Source organism: Protopterus annectens, chromosome 16.part0, assembly GCF_019279795.1.
Source record: "Protopterus annectens isolate FY-2018-M chromosome 16.part0, PAN1.0, whole genome shotgun sequence".
Classification (NCBI taxonomy): Eukaryota; Metazoa; Chordata; order Ceratodontiformes; family Protopteridae; genus Protopterus; species Protopterus annectens.
The window spans coordinates 226394390-226409921 of record NC_056750.1 but is presented as its reverse complement, the minus strand read 5'-3'; the positions used below and the strand labels follow the sequence as shown (position 1 = coordinate 226409921).

General features: G+C 36.7%; 1 protein-coding gene across 3 annotated transcripts in view; it reads left to right on the top strand.

Moving 5' to 3' along the window:
* The window catches only part of LOC122791074 (proto-oncogene Mas-like), a 158129-nt gene that overhangs the window by 115649 nt on the left and 26948 nt on the right, over positions 1–15532 (top strand). The window contains exon 2 of one of the 3 annotated variants that reach the window (XM_044058852.1): positions 3033–3097. The exons of the other annotated variants lie outside the window; for them this stretch is intronic. The gene's annotated coding sequence lies outside the window, so the exon portion shown is untranslated. The remainder of the gene's footprint in view (positions 1–3032; positions 3098–15532) is intronic. 3 annotated transcript variants of the gene reach the window in all.

Below are 15532 nucleotides of genomic sequence, written 5' to 3'. Positions count from 1 at the left end.
TCATTTTTTAACATTTCAGTCTCGAATGTTTTGACAGACATTTTTTCAATGATGTATATTTTCTTCCCATCATGGTACCATGCAAGCCAAAATGTTGTTACTTGGGTATCTCACAGTAGCCCTTATTACCACAAAATTTATGTTGCTAACAATGCATGATCCATTGTTTTTCATTCCATTCATGATAAAATGCAAACTTGGCTATTGCACTTCTATTGGGAAAGTATTACAATGCCACATGTTGATTTTCATAATCATTTTAAAGCAGTGTCAGCTACTTTTCCATTACTATAATGTGCACTGAACAACATCATAGCTTCTCTCTGGATATTCCCAAGGCATCACAGAATTGGGATGTTCAGCAGGCAATAATGCTATAGTATAATAAATCACTAATACAGCTGAATTAAATGTTGTCTTCCAGACTTATTTTAGTAAATGCTACTTCATCAGATATTTTAAACTTCTGTATGTTTTTTTTTTTTGATAACATGCAAAACAAATAGCACAGTTCAGTTGTGATAGGACTTATTAAGGAAGGATGGTGTTACATTGTTCACAGCGCATGTTCCGTCTTGGTTTTCTCCTTTCCAAGTATGATTAAATGCAAAGCAGCATGTCACAGCTTCAGTTAGAAAAGCCCACTAACACCAAATGTTTATTTCCAGTTATTTTAAAATACTCCTTGCCAGAAATATGTTATTATAAATTGCAATACATAATGTCACATTTCAATCTAGGTCCCTCTCTCCTTTTGGCATCTAAGAAAAAGACTTGTCAACAGTATAGTTCTGTAATTTTCTTAACAATGTATGTCCCATCTTTATTTTGCATTCAACAGTACAGTGCTAAATGTTATTTACTGTGGATAATTTAAAATGCTGTTATCTTGCTTTATGGCACAACTCCACTTTAATAACACTATCTTGTTAACAATGTGTGTGTCCTGTTATTTTTTTCCTACATAACTGTGCCAGCTGGCATTTTCCATACATACTTTAAAATGCCGCATGTCTGTTTTTCCATAACAGTAACATGCAAAACAAAATGTTAAAGTTCAAATTTATCAGAATAGCTCTTATTACCTTAGAATAATTGTAGTTTATCATGTGTTTTCCTTCTGCTTTTTTTTTCCCCGTCATGACAAAGTCCAAAATAAAATGTCACAGTTCAAGGAGCAAAAGTGTTAAAATGCCAAACACTGCATTTTACAGATTTCAAAATATTTTATTTTTTTTTCTTCTCTGTTACTACATAGGGCATTATAAAATGTCACAGCTGTGGTTGGGATTCTTCTTCTCTATCCACGTCAGATTTCTTAGAAAAGAGCTTGTCAGCAGCAGATTAATGTTCTGTTGCTGACATGTTGTGTCCTGTCTTGTTTTAGTAAAATAATGCAGTGTTGCATTCTGTAAACATTTTACATTTTTTATCATGCCATTACTTCACAGTTCCTGTTTAATAGGACTATGTTGTTAAAATCTTCTGCTCTGTGATTTTTTTAATGTAATGTGTCAGATTTTATACATTTATAGTTATATACTAGGCAAACAACCATCAGGACCTTTATAAGCTTAACCATGCAATGCAACCAACATGTGTCCCTGTGTAGCATGGGTGTTTACTAGCAGGAGGTATGTTAGAAAGTTTCTAGAGGTTATTTGAGGAGGTATGTTAGTTTCAGCATTACTATCTGCCTCTGTCAAAGATGTAGGGGCCAGACCTGGGGAAAATTTCTGATCTCACATCCATTGGTCAAGGTTATGCTTAAATTGGGTTAGGGATGGACTCTGCTTCACAAAAATCGGAAGCCAATTCTAGACCATGGGGATCTTTTGAGACATGTGTCTATCTCACCAACATGTCTTATTTATGTCAAATAAAACTTTAAATTCTTGGATCTAGTGGTTCTGATGCTTTTCATTTTGTGGATATGCAAAAGGTCCATCAGAGATGGATCCAAGGGTGCCTTGTATGCCAGGAATAGACTGCATCTTAGTAACCTATAGGAGAAAGAGTTTAAAGATAGAGTTCTAAGACATGTCATGAGGGAATCTATGATAGCTCCCAATGCGCAGTCATTCGTGAATGTGGTCAGCCAAAGGCATTTGTCATTAACCTTTAGATCTGAGAACTAAATGCCAAATAGGAGCAGACCTGGCATGGAGCCCTAAGGCACCCCACAAATGACTGGTCTCTTAGTGGAGGTGGCGTCACCAATCCTGACTTTCTTGGTCCTATTTTTGAGCCAGCTAGCAGTCCAGCAAATTATACAGGGATTTATGCCCAGGTTAGTAAGTTTGTCTAATATACCTGAGTGGGGTATTGTATTGCCCACCTTAGCCAGGTCTAGGTAATTTGATATGCACCATTTTCCTCTCACCTATTGCCTTGGTGACCTTCTTAAAGAAGTCCACCAATTTTAGCAGCCATGATTTTCCCTTGACAAAGCCAAACTGGTTCTGGTCCAGTGTCTGAAGTTTGCCTATGTCTTTGATAAACATTTCCATGATAATTCATTCCATGGCTTTGCATATTCGACTAGTCTGACCAATAGCTCTTTAGTTTCTGGGGTCAGTTGATGGTGCACCCTTGTGAAATGGGATAACCATTGCAGTCCTCCATTCTCATGGCACAAAGCTTGTTTTGAGGCTATAATTGAAAAGTGACTGAAGTGGTCTTTATAGGTCATGTTTGCAGCTATTTAGGAGGCATCCCATGATATTGCCAGGGCCCACTGATGCTATGTTGTTGGCCTTAGTTTGCACGTGGGGTTATGCTGACAGGTATTTCATAGGGGGAGGTCAGGGGAATGGAGGGTGGAGTATGAGCTGAATTTGTCAGCCAGGAAATTCACCATGTTGCTCTGCTTAGTGAAGTGATTTACATGTGCATTTTAAATTGCTATATGTTGATTTTCCATTATAACATGAAACTGAAATGTCACAGCTCTGCTATCACAGAATTTATGTTATTACCAAAGTACAGTGATTTGTTGCTAACCATGAGTCTTCCTTTTGCTTATTTTTCAGTTATAATAAAATCTAAAACAGAATATCACAGGCCTCAGTGGAAAAAAGTGCAACAATGTCAAATAGTATGTATATCACTTTTCCACTTATTTTTATTTCTTCCCCTATAACATTTCTTACTTCACCACAGAAAACTTTCCACTGAAAAGGCATTCAATATACAAATCAACATAACGTATACTGTTATTTTGTAATGCTAAATTAAAATGACTAATGACCCACAAACCAAAAACTGGCACTGGTAAATGTTTTTTTTTTCTTAAAAGCTCTTGTTTCTTATGTGTAATCACTAGCAAAGGACTATACATAAGTTTTTAAAGTACAGACATTTTATTGCATAGTCTGTCTTTTTCCCGTCGTGATTTTTTTCGTTTCCTTTGATATGTTGGATTTCGATGGCATAGTCAGAATTTTTGGAACTGTACACTATCTTCTGGATGGTTGCAACATCCACCTCCAGAGAGAGAGAGAAGTGCTTTTTTCTATGTACTGAACATAGATACTAAAATCATGACATTAGAAGTCTTAAATTGGGTAGTCCATAATGCAAGAATGCAGCACTCTAGACACAGTTACTTTCTTTGGTGAATGACTTGTGCTCTTTCATTTTCACTTCCATGAGGCTGGGGCATTTGCCCTGGGATTCATAAAAAAACCCAGTGTGGGTGCCAAGAGCTGCAGCTTAAAGGAACTGCTTCCATGACTACAGAAAATGTGATTCAGAAATACATTAGCTACAATGAGGAATGATGATTACAGTCAGTCAATAATGTCAGAAATTAAATGTTCAATCTTCTTAATGTTCTGAAAATTTACTGTGATGCTAGACCTGTAAATTTATTAACTTTTTACGTTAGTCAAGAGTGTCTTCTAATGTTCCTCCCAGCTTTGTCCTAAAGTCATCAACATGGCCATTCAGAGGCATGTCATTCCCCTCATGGAAACACCCCAATCCTTCTCAACTGTCCCTGAGTTTACAGGATGCCCTTGAATTATGCCTTATACCTGGAATGCCCCTTGTAACTCACAGAATGTTACACTCAGTTAGTACTGTCAGGCATTTTTGTTCCAAAAGGGTTTAACCTTTTTTCTCTTTATCTTATTTTTTTTAAAGTGACTTAGTGGAAATATGTATCTCTGCTTTACATAAATGGGGAGCTAATTGTATGGAGCAGGGATATTTTCAGACATATATTGGTCACTCCAGCTGTTTTTATTTATATTGCAGACAAAGTTCAGTTCCTTGGATCTACTGTTTCAGTGTTATTTGTCTTGCAGATGTGCAAGAGTTTGATCAGTGCTGGATCTGAGGGCTCCTTATATTTTAGGAATTGATAGGTTCATAGGTTTATAGGTGTTTACTAGGCTAATGACCTCAAGGTCCTTTTTAAGCCTAGCCATGCATCCCAAATCTCTGACAAGTTCTGATACCCTTGATAAGTGTAAACATGTGCCTGGGATATGAATAATTTACAGGTTTCCCATGTCCATTAGAGATATAGGTGCCAAACCAGGGATGAATTTCTGGTTTCCCATTCAACTGTCCAAGTTGCACTTTAATTTGGTTAGGGAGGAACTCTGCTTCGCATGGATGGGGAACCTGTTCCATGGACACTTCTCCCTTCTCAGTAAACTGTAGGAAACTGAGTACAGAGATAGGACCTTAAGGCAATCTGTGTAGGACAGGGTATTCATACCCTGAATTTTCCTGGTGAGGAACCTTTGAGTATATTCTAACTACTGCATGTGCCTGGCTATGGAGCATGCCAAAGGGGACACTGTACTCAATTTTGGGTCTGATAATGGCAAAATAGATTGGTACTATTACTTCTTTGGACCTGGATGCCATACCCTTGCTTATAAGTTACTCATCATAGAATGATTTTCTTACTATCTTGGCTAAATGTTTGTTGAATACCAGATTGCTGCATTCATATGTTTCCGGATCCCTAACCACCAGGGCAATTCTTACCAACATTTTATCAATGATGTAATTACCTTGGGTGGATGTTTCCCCAAAGGGCACTGTAATGCATTTATTTGGATTGCGTTAAAATACATGACTTTTGCAACAGTCATTTGTTTGTGCTAGAACCTCTTGTTGAATGTTGGTGTCATGGGGGGAAGATACGACAGCTCCAAATTTACAGTCATTTGCAAAATTGGTGAACCAGAGGCACTTAACATTTAGATTGATTTCTGAAAAATATATGCCAAACTGGAGCAGGCCCAACACAGAGCCCTGGAGTTCTCTGCTGGTGACCAGTCTCTTGGTGGAGGTGGTCTCACTGATCCTGACTTCCTCAGTCTTATCTGTGAGCCAGCTGGCAAGCCAGTGAATTATATAGAGACTTATGCCTAGTTCTGAGAGGTTGTCAACAATACCTGCTTGGAGTATTGTATCAAATACCTTGGCCAGGTCAAGGTAGGTGGTATTCATCATTTTCCCCTCATCCATAGCCATAGTGACCCTCTCAAAGAAGTCTACCAGGTTAAGTGGGCAAGACACACTTGTTCTTAGGTGTCCAGTTGTCCTCTTACCAAAATGTTTCTAAGTTCTCCAACTTTAGAGATCAATATGCTAGCCTATAAGGCCTCTAATTCCTATTTATATTTTAAAAACATTTTCATGTTGATTTTTTTTTTAAACCTGGCCACAATGTCTCCCTTTGTTCTAGTGTGTGTTAACATCACCTTTGAAAACTAGTGAGTTGTTTTGTCTTGCTAGTGAGTTGTTTTTGTCTTTGTCTTGATGGCCAAAAAGTTCTGTTTATGTGCTTCAAGTCACAAATGAAGTGTTACTGATGAATCTACATTGTCTATCCCCTAGTTGGTTTTCCATCCTCCTATTGGTGACCTCAAAATTTTGTTTGATGTTTGTGACCATCTTGAATGTGAATTTTGGTCTAATCCCTAGTATTTCTGTGAGGTCCCTGTTGCCTAAAATGATATTCCAATTCTTTTCTATGATGCTCTTGATGCACCAAATTTCATTCGAAATGGGTAGTGGAAAAGCTGTACAGAACTCGTTCAAATCTCCATTGTAATGTTTGATTTTTTCTATAATTGTAGGAGGACCAACTGCCTGATCTGATGAAGACAGTATAGGTTTGGCTACATTAGTCCTTAACTTTACAACTTGATGCTCCACAGTTCCTCATTGAAAACCGTGTCCTTGGATGTTAATCTACAATCTAATCATCATCTGACCCTTAATGACATTTTTTTTGTGATTTGGATGGGCTGTCCTTGGTGCAAAATTGATTTTGCAACTACTCTCCATTTTGCCATTAAAAATTTGTCTTAAGTTAAGGTCAAAATTATTATGTGTCCATATAGCCACTATGTTTGAAAAACAAAAAATTGGTGGTGTTGTTCAAATCTTTAGTCATGTCCAGAAATTCACTCTTCTCACCTGCCCAAACAAAGAACAAATCATCTATATATCTTAAATATAGTTTGGCCTTATGAAGAGGGATGACTTTTCAAATAAGTCTGCTCTCCATTTACCCGCCATTACTATATTTGCAAAGGCTGGTGCTACTCTGAAGCCCCATTGCCACCCCAGATGTTTGCTTGTAATCGTCTTGTTGAAGTCCAGGAAATGCTGTCAAGAACTATCTCCATTAGAACATATACTGTGTTCATGAACAGCCCTCATGTTTAGTTTTTTGTCAAGTAATAATCATGTATGTATTCTCCTTCTTCTCTTGACTAATGTCAGGTCAAGTTTTCCTAGAATTTCTAACAAGTGCCATGAATCTCTTAAAAAGAACTCTGCCTTTTGTGCTATTGGGTTCAACAAACTATCCAACCAAATCGAGATGTAAGTTAGAGGCAGTGCATGCTTCACCATTTATGGAAGGGTAGTTAAGGTCTCATGAAGAGGGTACTTGGCAAGATATTGAGTGCCTCTAGTAGGTCTAGGTAAGAGTTGTGAGCTTCATGGGTCATAGAGGATGACCTGTAGCTGGCCAGTACATTTTAGAGAACCTTGTCTATGGATATTTGGATTTAGAAGAATTCCAGGGCATCATCCTGTTTAACTATCCTAGACTTGTATTTGCTGATAGCATAGATTGAGACAACTTTACCTTTATCAACTTTCTGTGCTACTATTGGTCTAAATGTGTTAAAGGCACTGTACCTTTCACAGCTGAAGTACTTTCTGCAGCTTTAAAAAAAGTCAAAGTAACATCACAAATGTCAACATTCTGCAAAGTGAGGAGAGCTGGTAGGGTGTGGCGTTTCTTATTTGGGCTGCTAGCAGTGAGCAGTAACACCTTAACTCATTACATCTGTGTGACACCTCCAAGCGCATCTGCAGTTAATTCCCACTGACATCTCTAGTTGTCAAATATTGCTTGTTCATATTTGTATCAATGATTCTAAAACTGTGCTATGTATAAGGTTTTAAAAAGATTACATCTTAAAGCTTACACAATGGTAAACTCAAGTGCAATAATATTTGACCTCTGTCTAGTGCAGGTAAATAGATATTAAATGTTGTTTTTATTATATTAATTTTTTATATATATAATTTTAATGTTTTTCTAAATATCTCAACAACCAAGTAACACAGATAGAACTCTTTAGCCTCATATGAAAGCTCTCAGCTAGATAAATAAAATGCTGCTGACAATGTATGTAACTTGAGAGGTTGCTGAGATATTGTAAGTTGTTTACAAACTATGACAAATGTAATAGTTGTGACTTACAAAATTCAGTTTAAGACCTAAAACCTAAAGAATACTACCACTGTAAAAATAGTTTGTGCTGTAGAGTTTGCCATTTGTACATCTTTCATAACCACTATGGTTCCAGAGATATAAACATTTGTTTGAAATGTAAGGGCATGATTTGATTTTTGTCAAAAGGCTTAGCCTCCGCCCATTGGAAGTTACAGAGCAAGCTTCCTGAACTCCATTGGAATGAATGAGTTAAGGTTGCTTTGAGTTTTTTTTTTCTTTTTGCTTTTGACATTGTCTAGAAAAGGCTGTAAGTGGATTAATTAAGTTTTAGCCAATATCTAAGAGATGCTCAGCTCGAATAGGGCGATGTTGGTCAAAATTCCCTTCCAATAATGTGGAAACTCAAAAGCCGATAAAACACAGGTTTATTATCACGAAAAAAATACACTCCAAAAATCAATGGTATTCCTGGTTAAGAGCTTTCATCTGAATCCCTCAGACTTCTTCAGAACCAAGATTATCACATAAACCAGCCCTTTTAAAGTTAATTAGGCACCAAAGTGCCTTGTTAAAATACTAAAATTTAAAGAGACATTTTGTTAAGCATATACATGTTATTAAACACGTAAAACTTATAAAATACTCGTGTTACTTATACTAAAAATACAAGTAATATTTAAAAACTTTTTTAAAAATAATAATGTTCTAATTAAATAATATTTGAATAATGATATTATCATATTATTAACTGTGTACACAATATACAGGGATCCTAAAAAATGACAAGAAAATAAAATAAAATAGTATATAATAGTTGTTCCCTGAATAAAAATCTTTGTGTGGTAGAATTATGTAAACAAAATAATATGTGAAGCCATGTGGATTTTTGTGAATTTTTATCATGTGAATTTTTGTGAATTTTTATCAGTGGGAGTGGCACTAGAAACTAAGCCACTTATTAAACTCAATCATTTTCTGTTCATGCTGTAGTATTATCCTTGGGGAAGGTATAAAGCTGCTCAGTGCAAGGCACGTACCCATCTGTAACATATATTCACAGAGATCCATAAAGTCTTTTTTTACATAATTCATTAATGTATGCCTCAGGACATTTGCACCCACATGAGCTATGATATAATCATATCAGTACCTGTGGTGCAGTGATCTGTGGTAGATCCTAACTCCAGATAGGCAATTAACCGTTATCTTCTCCTTGTCCATCTCATGAGAGGAGTATCCGTGTGTCATACAATATTTTCACCTACGACAAGAGTACTAGGTAAAGTGTTTGCTTGCCTTATTGGCTTTGTTCTTGGAAATAATTGGGTGCAGGCTTATGTGCAGCATTAGGTGCTGCTTTTGCTGTGTGCTTTGGTGATTGCTGAGGGTAGGTGTTGCAGTTTGATGGCTTAGGAGGTCTTTGAGGTTTGGAGAGGTTTCTTTTGGGTGGCTCAGCATAAGATTTATGTGTGTGGTGAGTGGTATGTTTGAAGGTTGTAGTGAGTGTGTTTTTGACAACCCTGTTTGTAAGCAAGATTTTTGCCTCCAAGGAAGTTGTATACATACATCTCTCCCATATTGTATTAGTTTATTTAAGGATTTAAAGGTTGCCTATGTGCATGAGACAATTTGTTACATTGTATCAGGATACCCACATCTACCAATCTGGCCACAGAGACATCAAGAAATTGCAAGTCCATGTTGTTAGGCTTAGGGTTTGGCTATTGTGGTTTAGGATGGTTTTATAGTGTTCACCTGAGTGGTGTCTATAGTGAAGGGTAGATGTTAGAAACAATGATCTTGGTGTTATATGACACTATCTAGTGGCCCTAAGTTTAGTTCCATGCAAACCCTTTATGTGTTATGGGTTAAAGACCTAAGTACTAGCTTTATAGGTTTGGTACTATATAGGGTAATGCCAACCACCACTGAGTGATGAACAGTTCCGCAAAAATGTGCCTAAGTTATAGCAGACAGAAAAAGCTAAAAAGCAACTCCTGTGCCCTCTGGCCAATAAACAACTACACTTTAAGCTCCCTAGAGTACCTTTCAACTCAGAGAGACCAGGTAAACACCTTCTGCCACAAGTTGGATTATCCTGGAACTACTTAATGTAAAAGCACAGCAAAAGTAGCCCTCAAGCACAGATTAACACACAACTAAGTCCCTAAAAAGTCCTTTGGCTGATGAAACAATCTCACTTTAAGCCTCCCTGTGCTTTTCCCAAACCAGACTGACCAGACAACTTTACTATTGCTACTAAAATAATAGTTCTAGTCGTCTTAATGTAAAAACAACTTTGGTTGGCCAAAGTTTAAGGTACCAAATAACCGCAACAAGTAATTGTCTTTTTAAGCTCCTTTGTGTGTTTCCCAGCTTGGACAGACCAGGCTATCTTTTTACTCCCACTAGAATTATAGTCCCAGCCTTCTTAATTTAAAAACACACTTTAGTTAGCCAAAAGTGAAAAGGTATCAGAAACAAATCAAATAACTAGCTACAGCAAGTAATTTTCACTTTAAGCCTCCTTGTGTGCTTCCCATCACAGACAGGCCAGGCTATCTTTCTACTCCCACTAGAATTGCAGTTCCAGCCTTCTTAATGTTAAAACTTACTTTAGTTAATCACAAGTAAAATGGTACCAGAAATAAGTCTAACAACTATTTACAAGTAATTGCAAAATGATTCAAAGGCAGACAAGTCAGCAATGAGGAACACAGACACTTCAAGGTAATTTCAAAGTACAATAGCAGTTTAAGGGAAGAGCCTTCCCAGGTTTTTTTGTCAGTGACCAGTTAGATGAGTGGACAGGCTAAGACTGGGAGGAGCTTCTAGGCCAAGCTATACACTAAGGGCAGGCAGTTCAAAAGCCTCCAAGTATAAAACCAAAACAGGAATAGGGAGGCTGGGAGGGAACCAAATTCAGAAAAGCATTTGGGCCCAGCAGACAAACCAAAAAGCAATGCAGACCATAAAATGGATTAAATTAATAGCTTTAACTTCAGATAAAGAACAAAACACACACAAAACTGATTTAAATGATAAGATAAATGAAATTATAAATGTACTTAAATGTACTTCTCTGAATGCAAAAAAGTAGTCCAAATGCTTTTATTAGCAGTTTGCAGTAGTCTCAACACCGAGAAGGTGGACTGCTCCTGTGATATAAAACACCAAGGGGTGCTTGATTAATTACCACAGGCCGTAGTTACAATTAGTTTACAACAAACTCAGAAAAACACGTAGGCTCAGTAGAGAAACCACATAGCAATATGGACTATAGAAATAGCTTAAATTAATGGTTCTAAGATAAAAAGCAAAAAAAGCACACAAAACTGATTTAAATGGTAAGAGAAGTACAATTGTAAACATACATAAAATGTACTTCTTTGAATTAAAAATGTAGACCAAATGCTTTTATCAGCATGCATCAATCAATACTGAGATGGTGAACTGTTCCTGTGATGTAATATACCAGGGGGTGGGGTTAATTACCATAGTCTCTAATTACAGTTAGCCACAACAAACTGAGAAAAAATACCTAGGTCTAGCAGAGAAATAAAAACAAAAAAACAAACAAACAAAAAAAAAATGCAGACTATAAAAAAATCATAAAATTAATAGCTTTAATTTCAGATAAAGATAAAACACACAAAACTGATTTAAATGGTGAGATTAGGGTAGCCATAAATGTACTTAAAATGTCTGAATGCAAAAAAATTTAGTCCAAATGCTTTTTATGAGCTTGCAACAATCTCAACACTGAGATGGTGCACTGTTCGTCTAATGTAAAATACCAGGGAGGGTGTCTGGGTTAATTACCATAACCTCTAGTTGCAATTTGCTACAACAAGCAGAGAAAACATGTAGGCTCATTGAGAAACCAAAAAGCAATGCAGACTTTAAATTAATAGCTTTACATTCAGGTAAAGATCAAAAACACATAAAACTAATTTAAATGGCAAGATAAGTATGATTATACATGTACTCAGCCTGTACTTTTCTGAATGCAAAACTGTTGTCCAAATACTTTTGTTATCAGCTTGCAGCAGTCTCAACACTGAGACGGTGAACTGCTTGTGTGTTGTAAAATACCAGGGGGGGGGGGGTAATCTCTGTCAGTGGTCCTACCTGAATCTGGCCTCCTATGCCGGGCATAAATTTGTTTACTTTAGAAAATAATTTTACACCATAGCTTAAATTGTACATGTCTGATCACACTCATATTGCATGTTTTGAATAATAATTTTCTTAATCAATTAACTTATTTTGCATGTTGAGATGAAATAGGTTTTGATACCTATTTTCAGTGTTTATTGTTAACTAGTGCATGTTTCTACCATTAAATTACCCAGTAGCTATAAAGTGTTTTTTTTTTAAGTAAAATGTTCGTGTTTTTTTTTTTACTTTCCAGAAGGGTATTTCAAATTCCAGCTTCTTTCATTTCTTCATTTGGTTTATTGACTTGTAGTCCATGGTTCTGCATTTAGAAACATTGTGCCAAGAGGTTACTGCATCTGATTTCATCATACAGGATGTCAAAAAACTTACTGGTTTGCTAATCTTCAGAAAACTATAGTTTATTATTTCTACATTAATAAGATGTCAATTAAAGATTTTAATGCCTTAATCTGCTAGTATCTTGAAAGCATTCAGCATTGTTTACAAGCCTTCTGTATTTAATAGTGAAGCACAACAATTCATATTATTTAAATCATTATATTATTATTACTATTATAATTATAATTATTATTGTTGTTGTTATCATCATTTGTTCAGATTAGCCCCTACTGTATTGAGCACTTTTGTGGCTCATACTTGAAGACAATTGACATTAATACACTAATAGTCAACATGATTAAGCAGCCATTTGTTTGAAAATATATGTTTTAAACTGGTTTTTCAGATGAAAAGAACTGAGGCCCCATCTGCCTGAGATGGTGGTAGCTGAGGTGGATGTAAAAGATCCCATGGCACTTATCATAAAGAGTGGAGGAAGTTCCCTGGTGTCCTGGCCAAAGTTTCCCTAGATAGTATGAATGCTACCTCAAGTCCCTCTTGAAAAGAGGCCATTAACCTAGTAGGACTAACCTGGTCAACAAAGTATGAATAAAAAAAAATAGAAATAACAATAAAAACAATAACACAAAGTCAGATCCACATGAATGAAAAGCAAATCCAGGTATTCGGAAATGGCATGTCTGCATTCATGGCTAAGCCAGCACTATTTATAGTATGCACACAACAAGCTCTAATGCTTATTACCTATGCAAGCAGGCAGGCCATTTTGGGTTCATATTAAGTTATCAAAAGATAACATAATCAAATGCTCAGAACTTTGAAACGGCCGTATATAGAAACTTTTATTGTGGGGGGCTGCACCCCCTACACACACCATGCTAAATATATATTCCAACTCCAAGATCACACTACAGTGAGGAAAGGGCAAATATCCCAATCTTCACTGTACTGTGATCCCACAATGCGATCTTCGAAATGCAGCCATTTCTAAGTTCTGAGCATTCGATTACATTATCTTTCGATAACGTAATAGGAACCCAGCCATTTTGCATGCTGAGCAGCTCCTTGTTGTGAAGATGGTACAGACCTGATGTCAGATCATGTTAGACTACCTCATGGCTGGATTAAAGTATGAGCAACAGAGGTAAACACTGAATGTACATGAACACCTAAGATAGTCACCGTGAATCTGTGTGCCCTGAATGGAAAACTAAGTTGAAAATGTATTAATGTAATTTAAACCAATGTATACTTGTAGAGACATATTTTATGAAAGGAACATTCCAGGGATGGTTAAAGATGGAGTATAAAGGTTTCACCAAAGAAAAAGAAACCACAGTGATGGGCAGAATAGTGCAAAGGGATCTGCCCACCAAAGCAGGTCTGCAGAGCACAATAAAGAATGTGTTAGGACAATATTTGAATGTAATACAATGTGAAAATTAGAGAGAAGGGATACAGGAACATAGGATGATGTACCAACCTTCACCAGTCCTGAAAACATCAGAGTTTGATCAATGATTCTGTAGTATAATGAGAGTATCATTAAAAATAAAAATATGAAACCCTGAATGAGATTAACCCATCAGCTTAGCCGTGCATGCATTATATCCTTATTTCCTTAACAAGGTGAGCTACAGAGGCAGACAGACTGACATGTCAGAAAACTCACATTTCAGGGAAATGTAAAACATCTGCAGACTGACAGTAAGTAATGAAAGGTAGGTGATAAGGAATTTGAACCCATATATGTTCTAGTGATACTCTTTCTTCCAGTGCATTAGCATGAGGTGCCACAGAAGCACACAGATGGGATGTGTCCGAAAACACACATTTCAGGGAACTGTAACACATCTGCAGACTGCAAAAACTGAACATTGTAAAGTACCATTAACCATCATGGAACCAGAGTTCTCCCTCCACTGAACTATGGAAGCAGTTGGACAAAAGGTGTTAAATTTACCACATTTCATATCTGAATAGTGACACTTAGCAATGCTTAAGTCCCTTGTGTGACTTATGGAAAGATGCACAGCATATGATCATTTTTGCATAGGATGAGAAGTGCCATTTCTCATTGGTTATACATGTGCTTTGACATTGTTCTCTGTGACCTATTGTGCAATGCTTGACCACAGAAAGACTTTTATATATATATAAGTCCATTTTAGGCTTGTGTGTGGTGTATTTATTTATTTTTTGATCAGAGTAAAGGTTGCAAATGGGAGTATAAGACAGAAATGAAAATAAGAGGCATTCAGATGGCAGGACACAAAGTGAATAGAAAAGGAATGAGTCAGATAGACATGGGATAGGAGTATACCTCTTCACTTCTTAGAAAAATTATTCTGGACAAATCCAACAATAAATGTGGTTATTTTAAGACTTTGGTCCTCAATGATTTGTCAGTAAAGTACACTTTTTGTGATAAACATGTCATACAATAGGACCCAATCATGTGTACATTAGTCAAATATGTGGGAAGATGAGAGGTATAGGTGGAAGTATTTTGTGGGTCATGTGCCTTTTATTTGCTTTATAGGTAGGGTTGCCACCTTTCCTTGTGGCGAAAATCAGACTTAGGCCTTGTCCCCTCCACCTCATATAACCCACCCATAGCCCGTCCACTTTTTGCCCATGTTGTGATGTCACCATTGTGTCATCTGGAAAGAATACCCTCTTTTTCCATTCATGATACTGTTTTTCTGTGGATTTAGAATGCTTTTTGTAAAAAAGTGTAGTAAATCAACAGATTTAACAAGCTCTGATAGTCTGTTTCTTTGAAACAGAATACTGGAGTTTGTCTTGTGTTTTCTGGAGTACTCGACAATCAGTTTGATTTCCAGACAGACCAGGAAAAAAATGATAGGTGGCAAAGTTATTTATAGGGAAGGGAAAGTTGTGGAAGAAAGCCAAAGAAAGCAGACGTTGGTAAGTGCTGGGGGTTAGGTAGCAGGAAGAGACATACATGACTAACGTGGTGTGGGGTAATAGAATGAGGAAGGGGGAGCACAATGATGAAGGAGATATCAGACAAACAGAGAAAATACAAAGATGAGGAGAGGATTCTTAAACTAACAGGGGATGGGCATGAACACAAAATGGAGTGGAACACCCAGTTGAGAGATAGTACTGGGTGTTCAAAGATGCAGCCTCCACCAGTTTACACCTGGGTCTATATTATAACATCGAAGTCTTAAAACTTCGAATGTTATAATATCGAACCATTTTGATCGAAAGACTATAACATCGAACACACAGAATAGTGAATTTTTTCCCCAGGGAAAA